Source organism: Mesoplodon bidens (assembly GCF_964165515.1).
Source record: "Mesoplodon bidens genome assembly, chromosome: 1".
NCBI lineage: Eukaryota > Metazoa > Chordata > Mammalia > Artiodactyla > Ziphiidae > Mesoplodon > Mesoplodon bidens.
The window spans coordinates 117152503-117178988 of NC_138176.1; positions in this window are offsets into that span (position 1 = coordinate 117152503).

Consider the following 26486-nt stretch of genomic DNA (forward strand, 5'->3'; position numbering starts at 1 on the left):
TCTCTCGCTCTCTCTCTCTCTCTCTCTCTCTCTCTCTCTCATCTGCTGAGTCTCTGTTAAGTGGTGCCTTAGCCCACACTGTGTAGTTACTATGAGGCTGAAACAGACTGGGTTCTACTATCAGGTTTCAAGTGTCATCGAGAAGATACATTGCATGCAGCGATAACAATACTAAAAGGTAGAAATGGGGCTTCCCTGGTAGCGCAGTGGTTGAGAATCCGCCTGCCGATGCAGGGGACATGGGTTCGTGCCCCGGTCTGGGAAGATCCCACATGCTGCGGAGCGGCTAGGCCCGTGAGCCATGGCCGCTGAGCCTGCGCATCCGGAGCCTGTGCTCCGCAACGGGAGAGGCCACAACAGTGAGAGGCCCGCGTATCGCAAAAAAAAAAAAAAAAAAAAAAAAAAAAAAGGTAGAAATGATAAAATGGCAACATTCTGTGGAATTAAACAGAGAGAATACTTCAGAATACAGGACTCAAATAAGGATCGTTAAGCAAGTGGCATTTGGATTGAGTCCTAAAGACCAGGACCTGTAAACTCACATGTAAAAATGGGACAGAGTGTGCTAAGAGGTGGATAAACAATGAGGTAGGAAATTTCAAGGAGTATTAGGTACACGAGAAGCAGTTTCTTTTGACTAAAAGATGGGGTCTATTAATGGAAGGGTAGTTTAAAGTCAGACAACAGTAGGCAACAGAGCTTCAGCTTGATTCTAGATTGTGGGAACCAGGGAAGGTGGTTAGGCAGAAGGAATAGATTTGATCAGAAACAGATGTTTGTGGTTAAAGATTCCAAGCTACACAAATACCGTCTGTTTTCATGCAGTGTGGGATAACACTGCAACATATAGGGATCGTGTTGGCTGTCACTGGAACAGAAAACATGGTAAACACATTCCTTTTTTCACTGTTCCTCTTAAAATTTGTAAACTCTTGGGCTTCCCTGGTGGCGGAGTGGTTGAGAGTCCGCCTGCCGATGCAGGGGACGCGGGTTTGTGCCCCGGTCCAGGAGGATCCCACATGCCGCGGAGCGGCTGGGCCTGTGAGCCATGGCCGCTGAGCCTGCGCGTCTGGAGCCTGTGCTCCACAACGGGAGAGGCCACAGCAGTGAGAGGCCCGAGTACCACAAAAAAATATATAAATAAATAAAAATTGTAAACTCTTTAAAATTGCCACGTCCATTTTGTATGAAACTGATCTTATTTGTTCCTTACCACGAGCCTATGAAGTTTTATCCCATTGTATAGATGAAGAGAAGCACACTCAAGGAGGTTGGGTGATTTGTCATCTGGGCACATAGCTAGTTAGTAACTAAGTGAACACTAGAATCTTCTTCCTTCAGATCCAGGGAACTTCTCATTGTGTGATGGGCTGCCCCCTACATAGTTCTTATGTACTGTTAACCACAAGCCCTGTAAAATACTATGGGTCCTTTTATGTGTAAAACATTGTAATAAATAAAGAGAGCTATTATTGCAGACATTTGAAAGGATTTTCTGGGAAACTGACATTTCTAAAAAATGCAGCTAGTTTTTTTTATATATTCAGAGAAGAACCAAGAAGATTCAAATTAGACTAAGGAAGATGTCAAGCAAAGTGTCATATCTAGAAAATTAAAGCTTGGATGAGGACCTATTTTCTAAGAGGAGGAGTAAAAAGAAGGGAGCGTTATATTCATCCTTGAAAATATAGAATGCAAAATAAATATCCCTTCCCTCTGATCACCCTTCAGGCCATTTGCAAAACACCTGATCCTCCAAATAACCCCGTAAGAAAGGCATGGTAGATGTTATTATGCCCCGTTTGGTAAATAAGAACATCAACGCTAATTAATTTGCCCCAGATCATGCTAGGAATAATTGTTCTTATAGATCGTGTGACTCTTGATTCAAAGCCACTTTCTCTGCCCTTAGGTCTGACACACGAGTGAAGATTTGTTTGTTTTTTTGTGTTTGCTTTTTTTAATTTATTTTTGGCTGCATTGGGTCTTCGTTGTTGCACGCAGGCTTTCTCTAGTTGTGGCGAGCGGGGTCTACTCTTCGTTGCAAAGGGCAGGCTTCTCATTGCGGTGGCTTCTCTTGTTGTGGAGCACAGGCTCTAGACGCGCGGGCTTCAGTAGTTGCAGCACACAGGCCCTAGAGTGCACAGGCTTCAGTAGTTGAGGCGCGTGGGCTCAGTAGTTGCGGCGTGCAGGCTAAGTAGTTGTGGCTCGCGGACTCTAGAGCGCAGGCTCAGTAGTTGTGGTGCACAGCCTCAGCTGCTCCGCGGGATGTGGGATCTTCCCGGACCAGGGATCGAACTCGTGTCCCCTGCACTGGCAGGCGGATTCTTAACCATTTCACCACCAGGGAAGTCTTAAAGATGTTTTGAGATGATTAAATAATAAAGTGCTATCAGCTGTACATTGTTTGGGAAATATCATTTATTCCAGTGGTTCCGCATGCTGATCAACTACATCTTTTAGGGTTTTCTGGGACAGTTCTTTGTTTGGCCTTTGGGAAGTGCTGTCCAAGTCAGAACAGAATGCTTGGGAGCAACATCACCATTTTTTTCCTAGCTATTTAAATGCTTTAAAGCATTCAGGGACTGGTGGCACAGTGGTTGAGAATATGCCTGCCAATGCAGGGGACACGGGTTCGAGCCCTGGTCTGGGAAGATCCCACATGCCGCGGAGCAGCTAGGCCCATGAGCCACAACGACTGAGCCTGCGTGTCTGGAGCTTGTGCTCCGCAACAAGAGAGGCCGCGACAGTGAGAGGCCCGTGCACCGCGATGAAGAGTGGCCCCTGGTTGCCGCAACTAGAGAAAGCCCTCGCACAGAAACGAAGACCCAACACAGCCAAAAATAATTAATTAATTAATTAATTTAAAAAATAAAAACATTCAGGGTCAGTAATCAGAGCCTCCTGAGGGTCCAGTTATTCATATGTATCCTCTGAACAGAGAGGCATGGGTGAAGTGGCTCACAAGGGGGTTAGCAAGTGCCATGAATGTCTTGAGAGGTTCGATATTAAATTCAGTGGGGGGTGTGAGCAGTCCTTCTGCACAGCACACCAGAACTGGAGGAGGAGAAGTAAAAAGAGACAAAAGGAGGTGACATGGTCTCTCCTCCCAGCACTCAAGGAAGAATGTCAGTTCTTGGTGCAGAGTGCAATCCAGCTTTGGCCTCAGTTTTTAAGTCATTAATGAAATTGTTACATGTTTTATTTATTTTTAATTTTGACAATAGTGCAGGAATACATTCTTACTCCAAAAACCTCACACAGGAAAGAGGGAACTAATATCTCCCTTGACCAGCACTCAGTTTCACCCTCCTCCCCAGATGTAACCACACTCTTCAATTTTGGGTGTATCTATCCACTTGTCTATAAATTTACCTTCACATATGCATTCAGAAATACATGGGTTTGTTTTGCTTGTGGTCTTTTTTTTTTCTTTTTGGCATTGCGTTAAAGATATTAAGAAGTCAGTTACCTTAGGACACTGTGTAAATTAAAGAGTTCACCCCATTCACCTGTTCTCTATGCCTCATAACTCATTCAAGAGACCATCACTGTCTGGCAGCCCTTGGACACTTGACAGGGCATTGAATTTCCTATTCTTAATCATGTTCAAATAAACAATCTGGTCTGCAGTTCCAGCTGAACTCCTGACAAACTGATATTTGGAGGAAAGTGAAAGATAATACACAAAAGAATATTCTGTGAAGAAGCAAATAGCAGTATCAAAATGTAGTCTTCTGGCCTGGAGAAAAAGGCGTGGGCAGCAGAAGTGGACACCATTCATCTATGTCAGGATGTTAGATTTTGAATTATTACTCATCAAGTACAGACCATTATCCGGGGGTAAAGAGAAAACATTTTAAAGATCCGATTTTAAAAGTCACACCAAACAAAATCTATTCGGACAATAGAAATCTCATTTTTGCATTTGTATGTTCCTCCCATAATTCAAATGACATCAGTTAGAATAAGAAAAAGAGTTACCATGGTGTTTTCTCTTCATAACTTTCAGGATTATTTCCATTTGTAGTATGCTGTTCAGAAATTGAGCACAGTCACTGTTTGTTCCATTTCTTTGTGATTAACATTCATTGCTGTCACTGGCATATGAAGTGATTGTCCTTTGATTCATGGTGCACGTGTGGGCAGCAGCAGACATGGAGAAAGCATCATAATTTTAGGCCATTTACAAAGGCCCAGCTATCAGAACATATTGCTCAGAGGTCATCCACCTACATTGTACTTCAAGACACCCTGCCTCTCTGTCTGCTGTGAAACTGACCAGAGACGTCTTCTTCAGTAATGAGCAAAGATTAAGTGAGAACATCTAGTATTGCCTTTCACTGATCCTTAAAGATTGAGAAATGACTTCAGATATGATAAAGCTCTGTACACTTAACTCTGAATTTTCTTATGGAATCAGCCTCTTGTTGAATGATGACAGTGTAGTATTTGTTAGATATTGGCCCTTGGGGGGCAATTTGCTTGAACATGAGCCTTGAGCTACTATGCTCTAGAGATGAATTTAGAAGAAATGTGGGATTTGGCGGGACATGTCTGAACCTGATGTTGCATTTTGGTAAAACAGAATTAGGTTCATTTCCGATCTTCTATTGGGATTCACTGTAGAATTTTATTGTGTGCAGATTCACAAACTCCCAGCTGTCTCAAAGGGGGAAAATAGGAAGTAAAACTCTATTATTTGTTGAATTGCTATTTTTTTATTAGGGCTCACAGGGCCCCATATTTTTTCACCACAAGAGATTTTCCATGTGGTTAGAAACGTGAAAGGCTATGGGACTTGGTATTCTGAATCCATTGACAATTAAGGTAGAAAATGAATCCCAAGAGTCAGACGGCCAAGGCCCCGGGAGCCGACTAGACTTACTTTGTTTTCCAGTTGGAGTCATGAGTAGTGTGTGACTCCTGGCATAACTGGCTTTTTATTTATGTCTCCAATGGGAAGATGGCCCCAAAGGATAACCTCTAAAGCCACAGAAAGTTATCTCTATCTCCAGTGGCTGAAAACTGGAAGTAAACAGGGTAGGATGAGGCAAGAAATTGTGCAAAATAGAATTATAGAACAATAATACTTTGCATCTGGAAGGAAACTTGGTGTTCATTTATCCCAGAGGATTCTTAGCTGTTGGTCCTGTGTAGTTTGAAAATCTCCTTCAGGTGAGGGTGAAATGGGCTTCCCCTAATTTTACTAGTGAGACTCAAAGATATTGAAAGATTTATTTAAGGTTATCCAACTTATAACAGAACTAAAATTTCAATCCATGCCATCCATCTCCAAGCCCTATGATTATTGCATATCATAGAATTATAATATTTTACCTTTAAATCCCATTTTCTTCTTCCTTATTGATGATGGGTGGGGAGAGCTGGAAGGAGAAAGGAAGGGAAGGGGAGGGAGGAATGATAAACACAGGAGAAAAGTACAGAACTATATAGGCATCTTTTTTGCCCCAGATGTTGTATCACTTTGAGGTATTAGGAATCCAGGCATCTTCAGAACTATACAGAACTATATAGTACAGAACTATATAGGCATCTTTTTTGCCCCAGATGTTGTATCACTTTGAGGTATTAGGAATCCAGGCGTCTTCATAAAATCCCAAAGTTACATGGATCATCTAGGCTACCCCAACACACACACACACACTTTAAACATAGAGTATAGCAGAAGATTTGAAAGATGTGAGAATATTATCACCATATCTCAAAACTCTTGGGTTTCCATTCCCATGGCCACCATGAGGGATTCAGATCTTTGTCATCCCTCACCCAGACTATCTCATCACACTCCTAGATGGTCTTCCTGCCTCTAGAACCTCCATTGTTTTGACCATCCTTTAAGTCAGAGCCTAAAGTTTTGTGGTGATCATCTCATTCCTCTCTTCCAGAAACTTCAGTAGATAAGATCCCACCACTTACTGAATAAGGACAAAACCTCTTACGTGGCTTTCTTGTCCCAAGTTGCTTTTGTTGCCTTTTACCCCTTTTACTTCTTACTTTCCAGGTAATATAAATTTGTGGCCCCAAACAAGGACTATGCTTTGATGACTTGGTGGCTTTGCTCATATTAATCCTTCTACCCATAAACACATCATCATTGTACTCTTTACCTCCATTTACCAAACTTTTGCCCATCCTTCAAAACTTAGCACAACTGTGGAATGTGATATTCACTCCCTTTAATCATTCTATAACAGTGCCTTTGTAGCACCCAGGGACCCATGCTGACTTATGTTACAGTTACTGATAGATATTTCTTACCTACTCTATTAGAAATTCTGTTGCATTCTCATTTTTCTTGGCATTCCTCTGAGGCCTTATCATTTGCCTTGATATAGCAGATTAGCTGGAGGCATGAATGATTCAGCAATGGTGGTATATAGACAAAGGCAGAAATCCAGCAGAAGATTTAGTTATTAATAAAAGAGCAAGAGTTTCCCATACTAAAATTTAGGTTAACCCAGTACCCTTAGCATTTCCACATGTTACCAGCTAAAAAAAACTAATTTTCTACATAAAAGTACTGGGTCCCTTTCCCCCCTCCAAAAAAAAAAATGGGAAAGAAATGGATAAATTTTTAAAAACAAGGACCTAAAGATGCTAGTTTTAGTTTCCCTTTCAACCAATAATGGACAGGTAATTTATGTCTAGAGGAGATTATTTGCCGACTTTTTTTTCTGATATTATATTTTTTTCACTAAGGCTTCAGGAGGAAAAAATGTAAGTTTCTACACTTAGAATCAAAAATCAAAGTTTAGGAGATTTGATGTATCAGTGAGCTCAGTATGAGTCATTGATGTCAGGCACTATTATTTTCTATGGCAAATGTGATCCCAGACTATAGGAAAAGAAATGCAGTCAGTATCTAGAATAAAGGAGGTGTTAGTATATCCCCTCTCCAGATGGATCCAACCACACCTGTTCACTTTGAAATTACATTTAAGATCAAACATTATTGCTTCAACCCTAGGAAGTAGCACTGGGGCCAGTAGATGACATTTTAACTCAAATTCAGGGAAAATTCCCTGGGAATAAGAACCATATGATGATGAAATGAGTAGCTCTTGCTAATATTTGCAGTTAAGGATAGAGCAGACTCTGATTTGTTATTCCATTCAGTCCTTCCCACCAGTAGATTCTATTATTATCAAGACCACTTTACCAATAAGAATATTTAGATATGAAGAGACTAAGTAATTTATCCTGGGTTACTTGATGAGTAAGTGGCAGAGCAGGTAGTTTACCCCCATGCATTTGACTTTAAAGCCCAGGTTCTTAACCAAGACACTGATACCCTTTTGGTAATTGAAGGTAGAGGAGGGAGAGGGGTGGGATAAAGATGGCCTGAGAAAGTTGTAGATGGAATGCAATGCAAACAAAGGGCTTGTAGTAGATGTCATAAAAATTGTTACCAACCCCCAGATTCAGGGGAGATTTAATCTGCCTCCAAAGGATATGCTCTTTGAAAGGTAGAAGGTCACAGATGGGCTAAATGGCATGGTATCAGCAGAAAAGAGCTTATAGCCAGTTCACAATGAGTTTTCCCTTAAGCTCCACTTAGTCATAGTATAAAGAAGCTACATAATGCCTATGAAAGAGCCAATGAATAAGGAGATACTAGAAAACTGTAGGAAGTGCTTCCTCAATGTGGGGATGGATGAGTGAGGAAAAGAGATGGTATAAACAAGATGTAGCAAACTGGCAGCCCCTGGGCCAAAAAAGGAATTAGACCCACAGTTATATATATATATATATATTTTTTTTTAGTTGATTTTTACTCTGCTAATTTGGGGGAGGGAGGGGTGTGTTTTAGGTCTGTTTGTGTTTGCTTTTCAAATAATTAGTTGCCAATATTTTTAAATCAGAATGTTTACATACATGCTTTTCTTGAAAAGTCAAACCTGACATTGCTGGACCTGAGTCCTTGCTTCCAGAAGGTTCCTACCATACACTATGGTCTTAGACTTTGTCTGCTTCACTCAGTATATGGTCTGCTCAGCTCTTGTAGTCATTTCAGCATGGTCCCACCATTTATTCCAACTTTAAGAATACTTTTTAAGTTGCTGGAGTTCACTAAGTGACTAAAGCATCATTTTGTTTCTGAAACAGTTTTGCGTAAAGAGGCATTAAAGAAAAAAAAACCTTCAGTAAATCTAAAGAACAACAACAACAAAACAGTTCAAAGCTTAGGCTTTGAATGTCAAATTATAGCTTCTGACCTATGTTACAGGTACATGCTAAACACATGTCAAGAGTGGACACATATATCACTGTAAACCGTATACAGTCAAATGGGCCCTTGCTTACTCTGGTTAATCTTCCTTTATTTTTGCTTTTCCAAAGAAAGATCACTTTTAAGCATTGCCTTTATGAAAATGGATTTTTAATTTGTATTGATTTTACAGAATGAAGGTTTGGTAGAGAGTGATTTGTCAACAGAGGGATAGGTGGGAACATTTTTTAAATGCATACTAATAAAATTTTAACTGCTAAAAAAGAAAATGTATCAACACACTTATCTCAGGTTCAGCGATTTTGAAATTAATCTTACAACTTTTTTTAAAAAGCTGTGATTTAATAGATGTTTTCGAGGACAGGGCTCCTGCTGTTGTAATAAATCTGTGCTTTGTTTCCTTGTAAATTTTCTTTCTGACAGAGACAGCAGTGTCAATGTCATTTTTAAAGTAAATATCAGAAAATGCTTTCTCTTGAAAGGCCTATAACAAAAATTATATTGTTGGGACTTCTATAGTTATTGGCTATTTGAGACTTGAACATTTATCTAGACATAAAGGAAACATTATTACTCGTAGTAGATACCTAGTGATTTTTTTTGTTATAACACAAGAAAAATCCAACAGACTGTATCTAAATTCAGTAAAACTAATTGCCTCCATTTCACATAAGGAAAGGAGTCTCAGTCTAGTGCACCAATGGACAACACAATGAAATATACTCCAGACATGCCAGCTTGGCCAAGGTCTGAGAAAAAACTGAGAGACAGGTCTTCCCAAGCAGCAAGTTAGCAAAAGGCTGAGTGATATGGACAACTCATGACGAATACTAATTCAGAGGAACAACAACGCAGAACAGCATTTCCCAAAGTGTACTGTGTGGAAGGGATACTAATAACCCAGGATATTAATAGGTATTATTCCAACAATTAAAAAAGCTATGGTCATATAAGTTTGGGAAACAGTGAGTTAATGAAGTCAAGCGTTTTCTTTTATTACAGAATTCTCTGAGTTCTTATAGTTATTGTGTTAATATGAATGGTGATTTCCCAGGAAAGATGTGGCATACAGTAATTCTTAAAAGAAATCCAGTTTGGATAGAACATCTCTTTGGATGAGAACTCCATATACTATACTATACCTTTTATATTGATTAGGAATAAGTCCAGCTGCAGGAGGCAGGATACTAAGCTTCAGTAATAGTGACTTGTTTCTCTTACATGTAAAAGAACTTTAGGAGCCAGGACAGGACTCACAGGGCTCCATGTTTATAGAGTCCTCAAACTCCCTCCAGTGTTCTGTTCTATCTACATTTTTATGATCAAAGATGGCTGCTGTAGCTCCACCCATCACATGCATATTTCAAAAATAAGATGAAAGTGAGGGTGATATCCCACCTCTCTTTTAAGGAGATTTTCTGGAAGTGCAGCCAACATTTTCTTTTATTTCTCAATGAACAAGACTTAGTCCTGACTGCCAGGGAGATTGGAAATGTAGTCTTTTAGCTAAGTGGTTATATGCATGACTAAAAGTAGAGAATCTGTTTAGTTCAGAGAGGAGAGGAGGATGGGTATAGCATAGGCTATTAGAATATGCCATGCCTCAGAAATCACCAAAATAGATAAAATAATATATAACATAAATATTTATCTTTGATTTAGATACATTTAAGGATTATTTACAAAGGCTTTAATGTTTTTACCAGTATGAATTTTTTAAGCCCATAACCAAAAAGAAATAAAGAAAAAGAAATAGATGTAATGTTGAACTACATGGGAAAAATAAGTAAATGAAAAATAACTACATGGATTCATGATAGTGGGAAGCTGATCTCATTATTTGAAATATATAGGAGATAACCACCATTTAACCCAGTCTTCACCCTCATATTAAAATATCTTTTTGTTAAGATTTTTATGCATAAGTTTGCCTGATTATAATAGATATATCCACCCATCCATGGCAAGGGAGACATTGTCTAAATTCAGAATTTTTTCATACCATCCAATAAAATTAGCTCTGACTCAGCTCAGCAATAAATCACTATTACAAACGCTTTAAAAAGGAGTAGGAAGAGTTGTGGTCAATGTTTCTGTCATTCAAAGTTATTCTCAAAATTATCCTAGTTGGCTCAGTCATTTGTTCTGCTAGGTTCAAACCCATATCAAATCACACTATGCTTTATTTATCAGTAGTTTCCAAACATCCGTTGTTGCAGTTGATTTTATATGATTTTAATGATTCTCTCAAAAAATTAGAGAAAATTGTTGCAGTTTACTGACTGCTAGGTATTGTGTTAAGTGGTCTATATGCATTGTCACTTTATCCTCATAATATCTTATCTCCATTTTTCAAATGGAAACTGAGGCGCATGGAGGTTAAATAACCTAATGTCCACATTTAGGAAGCAGCAGGTGCAAGCTTTTTGGTCTTAGTTTCTAAACCCTATGCTATATTTCTCCAACTTGGAAAGAGACTATTAAAATCCTTTCAGAACTGTTTATTATATCTATTTGAATTTATTTCTGCAATGGCATCTCAATATACCATGTTCATGTATAATAGAACAACGCATGCCTATTGTTTATTATCAAGAATAATAAACCTTAACTCATTAAACTGTGGTATTAATGTGCCATGGTGTTTACACAGCATGCACAGGAATACAGTTCTGAACACTCTTGGTCCTATTAGATTGAAAATAATTTGATCATCTGCAAATAAATTTCACCAAACCATCATTACAGTATAGAATTTTCAAAATAAATGATTCCATTTTCACCATGGAGTCTTTGAGACTTAGTCCTTACGGATAAACTTTAAAGCATTTTAAGAAAAGGGACAGAATGCTAGTTTCAGCTGATTATATAAAAAAGTGATGATGGGTAAGTAGTCTTTTAAAAATCAACATCTGTTCCCTATGTATCTTCTAGTCATATTTGCTTAGTTTACACTTCAGGCAAAATCTGGGCTGTTTTTAGCAAAGCCAACACATCAATGGAGGAAGGCGCTGAATACCATTCTGATTTTGCATATTTACTTCCCTGTCCCAGGAGTCTTTATTACTGATGATGATTCAAGTATCATTGCAGCACAAAGATAAGACCAACAGCTACATTCTTCCATCTACAGACATTTCCCATTATACGTACAGTGCACGCCTGGGGGTTGAGTTTAAAACAGGCCTAAAATCCTGTCTATATAGGAGTTGTTCACTTAATCTCTTTAAATACTAGAAAAACTGTCATATGAAATGATAAAATTTACAAGAAACAAAACACAGATATTTATTGTGCAGCAAAATACAAAGAGACCCTAATAAAATAGTTTTACATTCTTCCCATATTCTAAGGTAGTAGTTAAAAGCAGAAACTTTTTTTAAAATTAATTTTTATTGGAGTATAGTTGATTTACAGTGTTGTATTAGTTTCTGCTGTACAGAAGAGTGAATCAGTTATACCTATATATACAGCCACTCTTTGTTAGATTCTATTCCCATATAGGTCATTACAGAGTATTGAATAGAGTTCCTGTGCTATACAGTAGGTTCTTATTAGTTATCTATTTTATATATATAGGATGTATGTGTCAATCCCAATCTCCCAATTTATCCCTCCCCCCACCTTTCCCCCTTGGTAACCATAAGTTTGTTTTCTACATCTGTGACTCTATTTCTGTTTTGTAAATAGGTTCATTTGTACCAATTTTTTTAGATTCTGCATATAAGCTATATCATATGATATTAGTCTTTCTCTGTCTGACTTAATTCACTTAGTATGATAATCTCTAGGTCCATCCATGTCGCTGTAAATGGCATTATTTCATTCTTTTTTATGGCTGAGTAATATTCCATTGTATGTATGTACCACATCTTCTTTATCCATTCTTCTGTCAATGGACATTTAGGTTGCTTCCATGTCCTGACTATTGTAAATAGAAAACACAAACTTTCCATGTAGGTTGATCTTGATTTGTTCAAAGAAGCACCATTCTTTCACTAGCTCTGTGACTTTGTTGATTAACCTCTTGTTTCCTCAGTTTCTTCATCTATAAAATGAGATGATAATGATACTTGCCTCATGGGGTTTTTCTAAGAAATAAGAGAGTTAACATAGGTAAAGTTCTTTGAAAGTGACCAGTAAATGTTAGCTATTCTTGTTAATATTAGTAATGGGTGTAATTGGTATCTTCAGCTCATGAATCCTGGTTTTCTTACTGAAATGTATCTGCTCCCTTTTTGACACTTGACATACACTTTTAATATAAATATGTCCAAATTCCTGGGAAAATACTTAAGAAACATATAATCTTTTCAAAACTTTGACATCATTTGCTGGGAAATACGTTATAACTAGCCATCTATGGACAGTAAGTTTCCAATTATGGGACATGCCGGCTTCTTTTTGCTGTGTGTTCTCATTGGTAAGAGATAAAATGGTATCTACCCAATATAGGAGAGTAAGTGGTCCTATCATCCCACATATTTATGTCAAGCAGAAGAAAAATGACTTCTCCCTTTCCCAAACTATGGGCTTCCATGACACATGTGGCATTCTTGGATCTGTTACAGACCCTAAGATTCAGCTCCTGTATCCCAAAGAAAATAGTCAAGTTCTGGGAAAAGTGAGTAAAACCAAGGCTGGTCTGGCTCAGGAAAAAACAATGTTGATGAGGAAAACTCACTGTTATTACTTTCTAGTGAAAAACATAAAATGAACTGAATGAATGAAAAAGTGTAATTCATTTTGAAGAGTAATGGTTACCTAGCAAATTTAATCATTGATCTCAGAAATTAACTAAAATTTGAAGAACACAATCTGGAGCCTTTAATCCTTCATTAAGAAACAATTTGCTACTTTAGTTGGAATGTGTATCACTCTGAAATATCAAGGAAATTCGAAGAAAAAATAATTTCCATCTTTTTTATTTCAGAAGAACCATATATCTTTGCTAAATTATTGCAAATACAAGCAAAGCATTTTTATCTTCCAATATTATGTAGCAAGATCAGGCAGAACCACAGAAAGGCACGTTTTTAAGCCTCTTACCCCTCACTCGTTGAGAAGAAGCTATTTCATATAATGCAGTTGTCTAACATGAAATTTAGGTATAAAAGAATCCAAATTTGATTTCAACCACATTTGATTAGAAAAAAACTTTCCTGAAACATATTAAAGACCCACAGCCCTTTTCAGATAGGAAATAAATAGCAAAATTTGACACCTTCTTCGGAACCCAGGATTGTCATAATATAGATATGGAAGAAGCATGTGCTGCTCTCAGCAGTGGCCTAGGACTTACTTTATAGGAACCCTTGCTGTCATCTGCTTACCTATTGACTATTTGCTTGTTTCCATAAAGCTAGCCTAGTAAAGGTACAGTTGCCTTACCTCTAGGGATGAGTCTATATAAAATTAGTTGCGAAATGAAAGGCTTTCTCCAAATGACTTTCCTACCATCTAGTAGACATTGAAAGTGACCAGCAACATCGGCATCACTTGGGAACTTGGTAGAACTGAGGAATCTCAAGTTCAGCCCCAACCTCATGGAAACGGTCTGTATTTGACAAAATCCCTGTAGGCACACTGAAGTTTTGAGAAATGCTGATTTAGATAATCTGGTTCATTATCACCCTTAACTTAGCAGAAACATAAGACAACAACTCTAATTCAACTCCAATTAACTGGCTCCATTCTTACTTACAGTGAGTTTGTTGAAGGTCTGTGAAGGAAGTTTCTCCCTCACCAAGTCAAGGAATCACGCTAGGGTATTTTGGAAAAGGCTTTTTTTTTTTTTTTTTTTTTGGCTGCATTGGGTATTCGTTGCTGTGTGTGGGCTTCCTCTAGTTGGGGTGAGCAGGCTTACTCTTCCTTGTGGTGTGTGGGCTTCTGATTGTGGTGGCTTCTCTTGTTGGGGAACACGGGCTCTAGGCATGCAGGCTTCAGTAGTTGCAGCATGCAGGCTCAGCAGTTGTGGCTCACAGGCTCTAGAATGCAGGCTCAGTAGTTGTAGCACACGGGCTTGGTTGCTCCGCGGCATGTGGGATCTTCCCGGACCAGGGCTCAAACCCGTGTCCCCTGCATTGGCGGGTGGATTCTCAACCACTGCGCCACCAGGGAAGCCCTGGAAAAGGCTTATTTTAAAGAGCTATATTTGGGGCTTCCCTGGTGGCGCAGTGGTTGAGAGTCCGCCTGCCGATGCAGGGGACACAGGTTCGTGCCCTGGTCCAGGAAGATCCCACGTGCCACGGAGCGGCTGGGCCTGTGAGCCATGGCCGCTGAGCCTGCGCGTCCAGAGCCTGTGCTCCACAACGGGAGAAGCCACAGCAGTGAGAGGCCCGTGTACCGCAAAAAAAACAAAAAAAAAGCTATGTTTGTTTCATAAAAGAGACATGGAGGAAAATGGGACAGTCTGACAAAACTGAAAAAGCAATTAATTAGACACTTCCCATCATACATTAACTGTAATGTGAGCTTGGTCTAGTCATTATAACTCTGAGCCCGTTTCCGCCTCTGAAAATTTCTCAATTCCCTTTCAATATAATGCTCGTGCACTTGCACAAGTATAACAACAGGCATATTTTTCAAGGCTTCAATTATATTCTTTGTATAGGATTTCAGATACAAGCACTAATACGTCCTTCCAGAGAGGGAGTTTTTCATTTGTAGCAAAGATCATGAAGTCATGGATAGTGGCTAAAACTGAAATCCAGGTCTCTTGATTCAGCATTCAGACCTACATTTTCAATAAATTCTTCAGGAAATTATGTGTAAATGAAAAAGGTACCCATACTCTTGGTTTATGAGCAACCAATCTAAAAGGTTTCAGTTGCCCATATTTTATCAATTTTTCATATACTCTAGAATTAGTCAGCAAATACTTTGAATTCATGACATGAAGTATTTTCAAGAAATTACCAGTGCTGGTATGTAATATATTCTAAAGTTCATAAGAAAGTAGATCCTAAGAGTTCTCATCATAAGGAAAAATTTTTTTTTAACCTATATGAGATGATGGATGTTAACTAAACTTATGGTGGTATGGTAATCATTTCTCAATGTATGTAAGTCAAATCATTATGCTAGACACTTAAATTTATACAGTGCTGTGTAATGATTACATCTCAATAAAACTCGAGAAAATGAACAGTGATGGATAAACAAGAAATTAAAAAAACAACATACTCAAAAATATTTTCAAGAAATTAAATGAAAATGAAAAAAGTTTGTACTTGGTAGTTTTACTAAAAAATTTCTTGCATCATTGTGAACATTCTAATTTATGTATTCACAAGAATTACATGGTAATTTTTACTTTGTTTTCTCTTAATCTGTAAGAAATTAGTATGTTCTGTTGTTGGATTTTTTTTAACATCTTTATTGGAGTATAATTGCTTTACAATGGTGTGTTAGCTTCTGCTTTCTTACAAAGTGAATCAGCTATATACATACAAATATCACCATATCTCCTCCCTCTTGCATCTCCCTCCCACCCTCCCTATCCCACCCCTCTAGGTGGTCACAAAGCACTGAGCTGATCTCCCTGTGCTATGAGGCTGCTTCCCACTAGCTATCTATTTTACATTTGGTAGTGTATATATGTCCATGCCACTCTCTCACTTCGTCCCAGCTTACACTTCCTCTCCCTGTGTCTTCACGTCCATTCTCTATCTCTGCGTCTTTATTCCTGTCCTGCCCCTAGATTCTTCAGAACATTTTTTTTTCTTTAGATTCCATATGTATGTGTTAACATGCAGTATTTGTTTTTCTCTTTCTGACTTACTTCACTCTGTATGACAGACTCTGGGTCCATCCACCTCACTACAAATAACTCAATTTCGTTTCTTTTTATGACTGAGTAATATTCCACTCTATATATGTGCCACATCTTCTTTATCCATTCATCTGTCAATGGACACTTAGGTTGCTTCCATGTCCTGGATATTGTAAATAGAACTGCAATGAACATTGTGGTACATGACTCTTTTTGAATTATGGTTTTCTCAGGGTATATGCCCACTAGTGGGATTGCTGGGTCATATGGTAGTTCTATTTTTAGTTTTTGTTGTTGTTGTTGTTGTTGTTTTTGCGGTATGCAGGACTCTCACTGTTGTGGCCTCTCCCATTGCGGAGCACAGGCTCCGGATTCGCAGGCTCAGCGGCCATGGCTCACGGGCCCAGCCACTCCGCAGCATGTGGGATCTTCCCGGACCGGGGCACAAACCTGCGTCCCCTGCATTGGCAGGCGGACTCTCAACCACTGCGCCACCAAGGAAGCCCTATTTTTAGTTTTTTAAAGACCCTCCATACTGTTCTCCGTAGTGGCTCTATCAATTTGCATTCCCACCAACAGTGCAAGAGGGTTCCCTTTTCTCCACACCCCCTCTAGCATTTATTATTTGTAGATTTTTTTGATGATGTCCATTCTGACTGGTGTGAGGTGATACCTCATTGTAGTTTTGATTTTCATTTCTCTAATGATTAGTGATGTTGAGCATCCTTTCGTGTGTTTGTTGGCAATCTGTATATCTTCTGTGGAGAAATGTCTATTTAGGTTTTCTGTCCATTTTTGGATTGGGTTGTTTGTTTTTTTTATATTGAACTGCATGAGCTGCTTGTATATTTTGGAGATTAATCCTTTGTCAGTTGCTTCATTTGCAAATATGTTCTCCCATTCTGAGGGTTGTCTTTTCGTCTTGTTTATGGATTGCTTTGCTGTGCCAAAGCTTTTAAGTTTGATTAGGTCCCATTTGTTTACTTTTGTTGTACTTCCCTTTCTCTAGGAGGTGGGTCAGAAAGGATCTTGCTGTGATTTATGTCAAAGAGTGTTCTTCCTATGTTTTCTGCTAAGAGTTTGATAGTGTCTGGCCTTACATTTAGGTCTTTAATCCATCTTGAGTTTATTTTTGTGTATGGTGTTAGGGGGTGTTCTAATTTCATTCTTTTACATGTAGCTGTCCAGTTTTCCCAGCACCACTTATAGAAGAGACTGTCTTTTCTCCACTGTATATTCTGGCATCCTTTATCAAAAATAAGGTGACCATATGTACGTGGGTTTATCTCTGGGCATTCTATCCTGTTCCTTTCATCTATATCTCTGTTTTTGTACCAGTACCATACTGTCTTGATGACTGTAGCTTTGTAGTATAGTCTGAAGTCCGGGAGCCTGATTCTTCCAACTCCGTTTTTCTTTCTCAAGATTGCTTTGGCTATTCAGGGTCTTTTGTGTTTCCATAAAAAACTGTGAAATTTTTTGTTCTAGTTCTGTGAAAAATGCCATTGGTAGTTTGATAGGGATTGCATTGAATCTGTAGATTGCTTCAGGTAGTATAGTCATTTTCACAGTGTTGATTCTTCCAATCCAAGAACATGGGAAATCTCTCCATCTGTTTATATCATCCTCAGTTTATTTCATCAGTGTCTTATAGTTTTCTGCATACAGGTCTTTTGTCTCCTTAGGTAGGTTTATTCCTACGTATTTTATTCTGTTTGTTGCATTGGTAAGTGAGAGTGTTTCCTTAATTCTCTTTCAGTTTTTTCATCATTAGTGTCTAGGAATGCAAGAGATTTCTGTGCATTAATTTTGTGTCCTGCTACTTTACCAAATTCATTGATTAGCCCTAGTAGTTCTCTGGTAGCATCCTTAGGATTCTCTATATATAGTACCATGTCATCTGCAAACAGTGACAGCTTTACTTGTTTTCCAATTTGGACTCCTTTTATTTCTTTTTCTTCTCTGATTGCTGTGGCTAAAACTTCCAAAACTGTGTTGAATAATAGTGGTGAGAGTGGGCAACCTTGTCTTGTTCCTGATTTTAGAAGAAATAGTTTCAGTTTTTCGCCATTTAGAACAATGTTGGCTGTGGGTTTGTCATACACGGCCTTTATTATGTTGAGGTAAGTTCCCTCTATGCCTACTTTCTGGAGGCTTTTTATCATAAATGGGTGTTGAATGTTGTCAAAAGCTTTTTCTGCATCTATTGAGATGATCATATGGTTTTTCTCCTTCAGTCTGTTAATATGGTTTATCACTTTGATTGATTTGCATATATTGAAGAATCCTTGCATTCCTGGGATAAACCCCACTTGATCATGGTGTATGATCCTTTTAATGTGCTATTGGATTCTGTTTGCTAGTATTTTGTTGAGGATTTTTGCATCTATGTTCATCAGTGATATAGGCCTGTAGTTTTCTTTCTTAGTGATGTCTTTGTCTGGTTTTGTATCAGGGTGATGGCGGCCTCATAGAATGTATTTGGGAGTGTTCCTTCCTCTGCTATATTTTGAAAGAGTTTGAGAAGGATAGGTGTTAGCTCTTCTCTAAATGTTTGAGAGAATTCGCCTGTGAAGCCATCTAGTACTGGGCTTTAGTTTGTTGGAAGATTTTTAATCACAGTCTCAAATTCAGTGCTTGTGATTGGTCTGTTTGTATTTTCTATTTCTTCCTGGTTCAGTCTTGGAAGGTTGTGCATTTCTAAGAACTTGTCCATTTCTTCCAGGTTGTCCATTTTATTGGCATATAGTTGCTTGTAGTAATGTCTCATGATCCTTTGTATTTCTTCAGTGTCAGTTGTTACTTCTCCTTTTTCATTTCTGGATCTGTTCATTTCAGTCTTCTCCCTTTTTTTCTTCATGAGTCTGGCTAATGGTTTATCAATTTTGTTTATCTTCTCAAGGAACCAGCTTTTATTTTTATTGATCTTTGCTATTGTTTCCTTCATTTCTTTTTCATTTATTTCTGATCTGATCTTTGTGATTTCTTTCCTTCTGCTAACTTTGGGGGGTTTTTGTTCTTCTTTCTGTAATTTCTTTAGGTCTAAGGTCAGGTTGTTTATTTCAGATATTTCTTGCTTCTTGAGGTAGGCTTGTATTGCTATAAACTTTCCTCTTAGAACTGCTTTTGCTGCATCCCATAAGTTTTGGGTTGTCGTGTTTTCATTGTCATTTGTTTCTAGGTATTTTTTGATTTCCTCTTTGATTTCTTCAATGATCTCTTGGTTATTTAATAGTGTATTGTTTAGCTTCCATGTGTTTGTATTTTTTACAGATATTTTCCTGTACTTGATATCAAGTCTCATAACGGTGGGGTCGGAAAAGATACTTGATACGATTTCAGTTTTCTTAAATTTACCAAGGCTTGATTTGTCACCCCAGATATGATCTATCCTGGAGAATGTTCCATGATCACTTAAGAAGAAAGTGTAATTCTGTTGTTTTTGGATGGAATGTCCTATAAATATCAATTAAGTCCATGTTGTTTAATGTATCATTTAAAACTTGTGTTTCCTTATTTATTTTCATTTTGGATCATCTGTCCATTGGTGAAAGTGGGTGTTTAAGTCCCCTACTATGATTGTGTTACTGTCGATTTCTCCTTTTATGGCTGTTAGTATTTGCGTTATGTATTGAAGTGCTCCTATTTTGGGTGCATAAATATTTACAGTTGTTATATCTTCTTCCTGGATTGATCCCTTGATCATTATGTAGTGTCCTTCTTTGTCTCTTCTAATAGTCTTTATTTTAAAGTCTATTTTGTCTGATATGAGAATTGCTTCTCCAGCTTTGTTTTGATTTCCATTTGCATGGAATATCTTTTTCCCTCACTTTCAGTCTGTATATGTCCCTAGGTCTGAAGTGGTTCTCTTGTACACAGCATATGTATGGGTCTTGTTTTTGTAACCATTCAGCCAGTCTATGTCTTTTGGATGGAGCATTTAATCCATTTACATTTAAGGTAGTTATCGATATGTATGTTTCTATTACCATTTTCTTAATTGTTTGGGGTTTGTTATTGTAGGTCATTTCCTTCTCTTGTGTTTCCTGCCTAGCGAAGTTCCTTTAGCATTTGTTGTAAAGCTGGTTTGGTGATACTGAATTCTCTTAGCTTTTGCTTCTCTCTAAAGGTTTTAATCTCTCCATCGAATCTGAATGAGATCCTTGCTGGGTAATCTTGGTTGTAGTTTTTTCCCTTTCATCACTTTAAATATGTCCTGCCACTCCCTTCTGGCTTGCAGAGTTTCTGCTGAAAGATCAGCTGATAACCTTATGGGGATTCCTTTTTATGTTATTTGTTGTTTTTCCCTTGTTGCTTTTGATATTTTTTCTTTGTATTTACCTTTGGATAGTTTAATTAATATGTGTCTTGACGTGTTTCTCCTTGGATTTACCCTGTATGGGACTCTCTGCACTTCCTGGACTTGACTGACTATTTCCTTTCCCATAATTGGGAAATTTTCAACTATAATCTCTTCAAATATTTTCTCAGGCCCTTTCTTTTTCTCTTCTTCTTCTAGGACCCCTGTAATTCAAATATTGGTGCCTTTAATGTTGTCCCAGAGGTCTCTGAGACTGTCCTCAATTATTTTCATTTTTTCTTTATTCTGCTGCCTGGCAGTTATTCACACCATTTTATCTTCCAGGTCACTTATCCGTTCTTCTGCCTCAGTTATTCTGCTATTGATTCCTTGTAGAGAATTTTTAATTTCATTTATTGTGTTGTTCATCATTGTTTGTTTGCTCTTTAGTTCTTCTAGGTCCTTGTTAAATGTATCTTGTATTTTCTCCATTCAGTTTCCAAGATTTTGGATCATCTTTACTATCATTACTCTGGATTCTTTTTCAGGTAGACTGCCTAGTCCCTCTTCATTTGTTTGGTTGGGTGGGTTTTTACCTAGCTCCTTCATCTGCTCTGTGTTTCTCTGTCTTCTCATTTTCTTAACTTACTGTGTTTGGGGTCTCCTTTTCACAGGCTGCAGGTTTGCAGTTCCCGTTGTTTTTGGTGTCTGCCCCCAGTGGCTAAGGTGGGTTCAGTGGGTTGTGTAGGCTTCCTGCTGGAGGGGACTGGTGCCTGTGTTCTTGTGGATGAGGCTGGATCTTGTTTTTCTGGTGAGCAGGACCACATCTGGTGGTGTGTTTTGGGGTGTCTCTGAACTTATTATGATTTTAGGCAGCCTCTCTGCTAATGGGTGGGGTGTGTTCCTGTCTTGCTAGTTGTTTGGCATAGGGTGTCTAGCACTGTAGCTTGGTGATCGTTGGGTGGAACTGGGTCTTACCGTTGAGATGGAGATGTCTGGGAGAGCTTTTGCCCTTTGATATTACATGGAGCTGGGAGGTCTCTGGTGGACCAGTGTCCTGAACTCGGCTCTCCTACCTCAGAGGCACAGGTCTGACACCCAGCCCAAGCACCAAGACCCTGTCAGCCTCACGGCTCAGAAGAAAATGGAGAAAAACAGAAAGAAAGAAAGAAAGAAAAAATTAAAAAGTTATTAAAATAAAATATATGAAAAAATTATCAAAAATTAAAAAGTAATTATAAAAAAAGAAAAAGAACAAGAAAGAAAGAAAGAAGAGAGCAACCAAACCAAAAACAAATCCACCAGTGATAAGAACTGCTAAAAACTATACTAAAAAACAAAAACAAAAAACAGACAGCCAGAACCCTGGGACAGATGGTAAAAGCAAAGCCATACAGACAAAATCACACAAAGAAGCATACACATACACACTCACAAAAAGAGAAAAAGGAAAAAAAAATGTATCTTTTGGGAACTCTGAGGTCTTCTGCCAGCGTTCAGTAGGTGTTCTGTAGGAGTTGTTCCACATGTAGATGTATTTCTGATGTGTTTGTGGGGAGGAAGGTGATCTCCATGTCTTACTCCTCCGCCATCTTGAAGGTCTCTGTTTCTTACAACAGATATAACTCAGGGACAGCCAGATGGGAGAGACGCACAAGGCAAGGCACATGGGGAAGGGGCTGGAAGCTTCTGTCTCTCTATACGGGCATCACTCTTGCAGCACCTGCCTATGTTCACTCTCCTGGAAGTTCTCTGAATGCTCCTGTTGGTTTTTTTAGGCCATTATTTTACTTGGATTTTGCTTTTGTGTGTTCCGCTAAATTTATCAATTTATTTTCATATTTTTTTCTTCTTACTCCTTGAGTTTTTTGTCTTTGTTCTTTCTATAACTTCTTAAATGGAATGCTAGGGTGTTTATTTTCCTTGCTTCTATTAATATAGTGAAATCATTTATGACTAAAAAGTAATCTCATAAAGGTTTGGTCTCATCCTCTTTTTACTTTTATTTTTAAATCTCAGCATCTCCTTCACAACCAAATAAATGTTTGGGGAAGTGGTTTTAAATATCTAAAAAGTTGGAAATATTAAGTTCTTTTTATTGTAAAGTTCTTGTTTTATTAGACTAAATTTAAAGGCAGATTCTGTTGTGAAATGTAATTTGACACTTCTAAATTGTACAAAGTAAAAGTAAATGTAGCATTTTGAAACATTTTTTAAAGTTCAGTGCCAAAAAATATGTGACTTGGAAAATGAAATATATTTCTAAGTTCCAACATTATAAAGAATTGCCTTTTCTGTAGAATTTAATTGCTTTTTTAAGTTGAAAAAGTGAATACTCTTTGTACCTCCACTGTTTATTTGTGTAAAAACTTCATCAGTGTGTGTCTCCCTGTCAACATAGCAGATTCTTTATCTTCAGAGAACATGTGTGATTCACCTTTGTGTTCTTTTTCCTCTCCTTTATGCAAAGCTCAATAGAAAATCGATATTTTTGAAATTAGATTAAGTTGAAAGGAGAAAAGATAATGGATGAAATCACATCACCTCCAAACACATAAAAAAACTTAAGTGTAAAAGTGATCTTATTTATCTTTCCATCATTTTCATATTATAAAGGACTAGAGCTAAATTGAAAGAAAGAGTTGAAAAAAAATACAAAGGAAAGGATCTGGTCTGATTTTCTCAAAGTTTTGATAAAGCCCCACCTTGGTGGAGAAATTAAGAAATACATTACTCTCTGTTTTCAAGAATTTTAAAGATTTTTGTGTATGTAGCTTCTAGGGGGACAGGGATGTATGTGATATTTTATTTAAGATATGAGTCATGTGAAATCTAAAAAAATACCTGATTAAGGTAAATTCATTCTTCTTTAATTTTGAATTTTACATAAAGACATCAGCTGTAATAGGCAACATAGATGAAGAGACTGTCCAGGATTCTATCAGAAGCAATATCCATGGTTTTAGAATTGATTTTACTCTTCACTCCCTCTGAAAATGGAATCATTCAGAATTTACTTTAAATATTCATTCATTCATTTAGTCATTCATTCACTAAATACTTGCTGAGCTCCTACTGTGTGCCAGGCACTCTTCTCAGTAGGGGATGCAGCACTGATCAACTACAACAAAATCCCTTCCCTCATGAGGCTTACAGGTGGTATCCTGATCTGAAAGGAATGACAAGGAGCATGAAAGCACAGCATCATGTGTCTCACCCATGAAAGTACAGGTGAGAAAAAACAGTATGAGAGCAAGAAGAAATGCCAGTCACTAGCAACAGTATGATAAGCTAGTAATAAATGTTTCCCAGAAAACAGAGTTCTGAGAAGAGAAGATCAGTAAGATCAGAGTACAGCAAAGAAGGAAACAGTTGGAAATGTAAGAAAATGAAAACGAATTGTTTCTTATTTTCATAGGCTTTCATTCAGTGTCGGTTTTGGAAGCTCTTAATATCAACGTAAATTATTGTTGTTCCCTAAATCCTAAAATGGATAAAGTTTAGAGTATTTAACTGAATGCTGGAGAACAAGATGTGAGCTGTTAAAATATGGTATAGAAGACAAACTAAGGATGTTCTTCATATGTTTTGAAGAGAAGGATGTTTCAGGTGAAAGGTTGAGAATATTCAATAAAATGACCAATATAGAGATATAGATAAAGATACACATATACATATATAGATATACACATCTGGTGAGAAAGAATCATTTAAAATATCAATGCAGTTTATGATAAAGGGCAATTTAAAACTTTTGAGACACAAATAGATTTAGTTCTATATAAAATAGAATACTTGGGCTTCCCTGGTGGCACAGTGGTTGAGAGTCCACCTGCCGATGCAGGGGACACGGGTTCATGCCCCAGTCCGGGAAGATCCCACATGCCGCAGAGCGGCTGGGCCCGTGAGCCATGGCCGCTGAGCCTGCGTGTCCGGAGCCTGTGCTCCGCAACGGGAGATGCCACAACAGTGAGAGGCCCGCGTACCGCAAAAAAAAAAAAAAAAAAAGAATACTTTCAAGATGATTATTTAATGAATAAATATTAGGTCAAGACATAAATAAATTCAGTGAATATATAGCTTTGTGTTTTTAGGCTGGTAAATTCACACCATGATACATGAATCAGTATACATATAGAATGAATAAGGAAAGGATGTGGGAAAGGAGTTGAATTATTTATTTTTTAATTGAGGTTTTTTTACAATTTTTTAGATATAATTGACATATAATATTATATTAGTTTCAGGTGTACAACATGATGATTCAGTATTTGTATATGTTGAAAAATGATCACCACAAGAAGTCTGGTTAACATTCATCACCACACATAGTTACAATATTTTTTTCCTATGATGAGAACTTTTAAGATGTACTCTCTTAGCAACTTTCAGATATTCAGTAGTGTTGTTAACTATAGTCACCATGCTGTACTTAACATCCCCAGGACTTATTTACTGTATAACTGGAAGTTTATACCTTTTGACCACCTTCACGCATTTCACCCACCCCTCACCCCCTAGCTCTGACGACCACCAATCTCTTCTCTGATTCTATAAGCTCATTTTTTGTTGCTTTTTTAAAATTCCACAGGTAAGTGAAACCATAAAGCATTTGTCTTTCTCTGTATGACTTATTTCACTTAACATAATGCCCTCGAGGTCCAAGGTTCATCCATGTTGCCACGAATGACAAGATTTCCTTCTTTTTTGTGGCTGAATAATGTTCCATTTTATACATATTCCATTATGTGTATGTGTGTGTATTCTTTATATATTCATCCACTGATGGACACTTTGGTAGTTTCCATGTCTTTGCTATTGTACTTAATGCTGCAATGAACATGGGAGTGCATAAATCTTGTCCAGTTACTGTTGTTGTTTCCTTTGGATAAATACCCAGAAGTGGAATTGCTGGGCTGTATGGTAGCTCTATTTTTAGTTTTTTGAAGAACCTCCATACAGTTTTCCAGATTGGATGCACCAATTTACATTCCCACCAAAGGTGTGTAAGTGTTCCCTTTTCTTCACATCCTCACAAACGCTTGTTATTTGTTGTCTTTTTGATAATAGCCACTCTTAACATGTGTGAGGTGATATCTCATTGTGGTTTTGATTTGCATTTCCCTGATGATTAGTGATGTTGAGCATATTTTCATGTACCTGTTGGCCATTGATATGTCTTCTTTGGAAAAATGTCTATTCAGATCCTTAGCCCATTTTTTAATTGGATTGCTTGGTTTTTTGCTATTTTATTTTTTAATAAGGATCTAATGAAAGAGTGAACTTTTTATGCTAAAATACAGTTCAAAAGATTTTATAATGGAAGTTACTTCATGTCATGATGTGCTACTTTAGAAGTCATTTTATAAGGTTATCAGATTTGCAGGTAATTATTAGAAGGACTATAGGACAGATATGCATTGAGAGCTAGCTATGTATTGTGAATATTTTGAAATGTAGTTAAATAGGAGTGAATTAACAAATATAAAATCATCCATGTGCCATTCCTTTCCAATTAACCCCAAGGGTAAATCCAAAACAATGACAGATCTACAAAGATGGTTTGAAAATTAAGTCCCATGATTCCTGCTTTTACTGTCATTTATGTAAGACTAGAGATATTCCTCAAAAGGGAAACATGACAACGCAATTCCTGGGTAGGATTTTTAATAAGTATATTGAATTTAATTGGCCCAGTTGAATCTTCTTCCATGAGCTTTCAAACTCTCCCAATACTGTAAAGATCTAACTTTACAAAGGCCAGCAATGCCCTGATAACTGTTAGGAGAGTTTAAAGCAAATATATCACTTCTTTACACTTTCTGTGTCTCACCAGTAATAAACTTCTGTAACCTATGCTACCCTCATTAAAACTCCTTCGTATTTGATCTTTTGTCATTCACTAATGGTTTCCAACCACATTGCAAGCTCTTGCAGTTTCACCATAGGGAAGAGAGTTGGCCCTAATGCCCACTTGATTGACTGTTTGAAATGCATGCGGTGTGGGAACTGAGCAGTCAGTGATTTATGAAGGCTTAAGTGGATTGTTTCTGGGTTATTCTTGAGAACACATTTTATTCTATGTATGAACCTCTTTGTTGATAACACCTGGAAAATTCTTGGTCATAACCTATAGGTCCAAATATAAAGAAGCTATA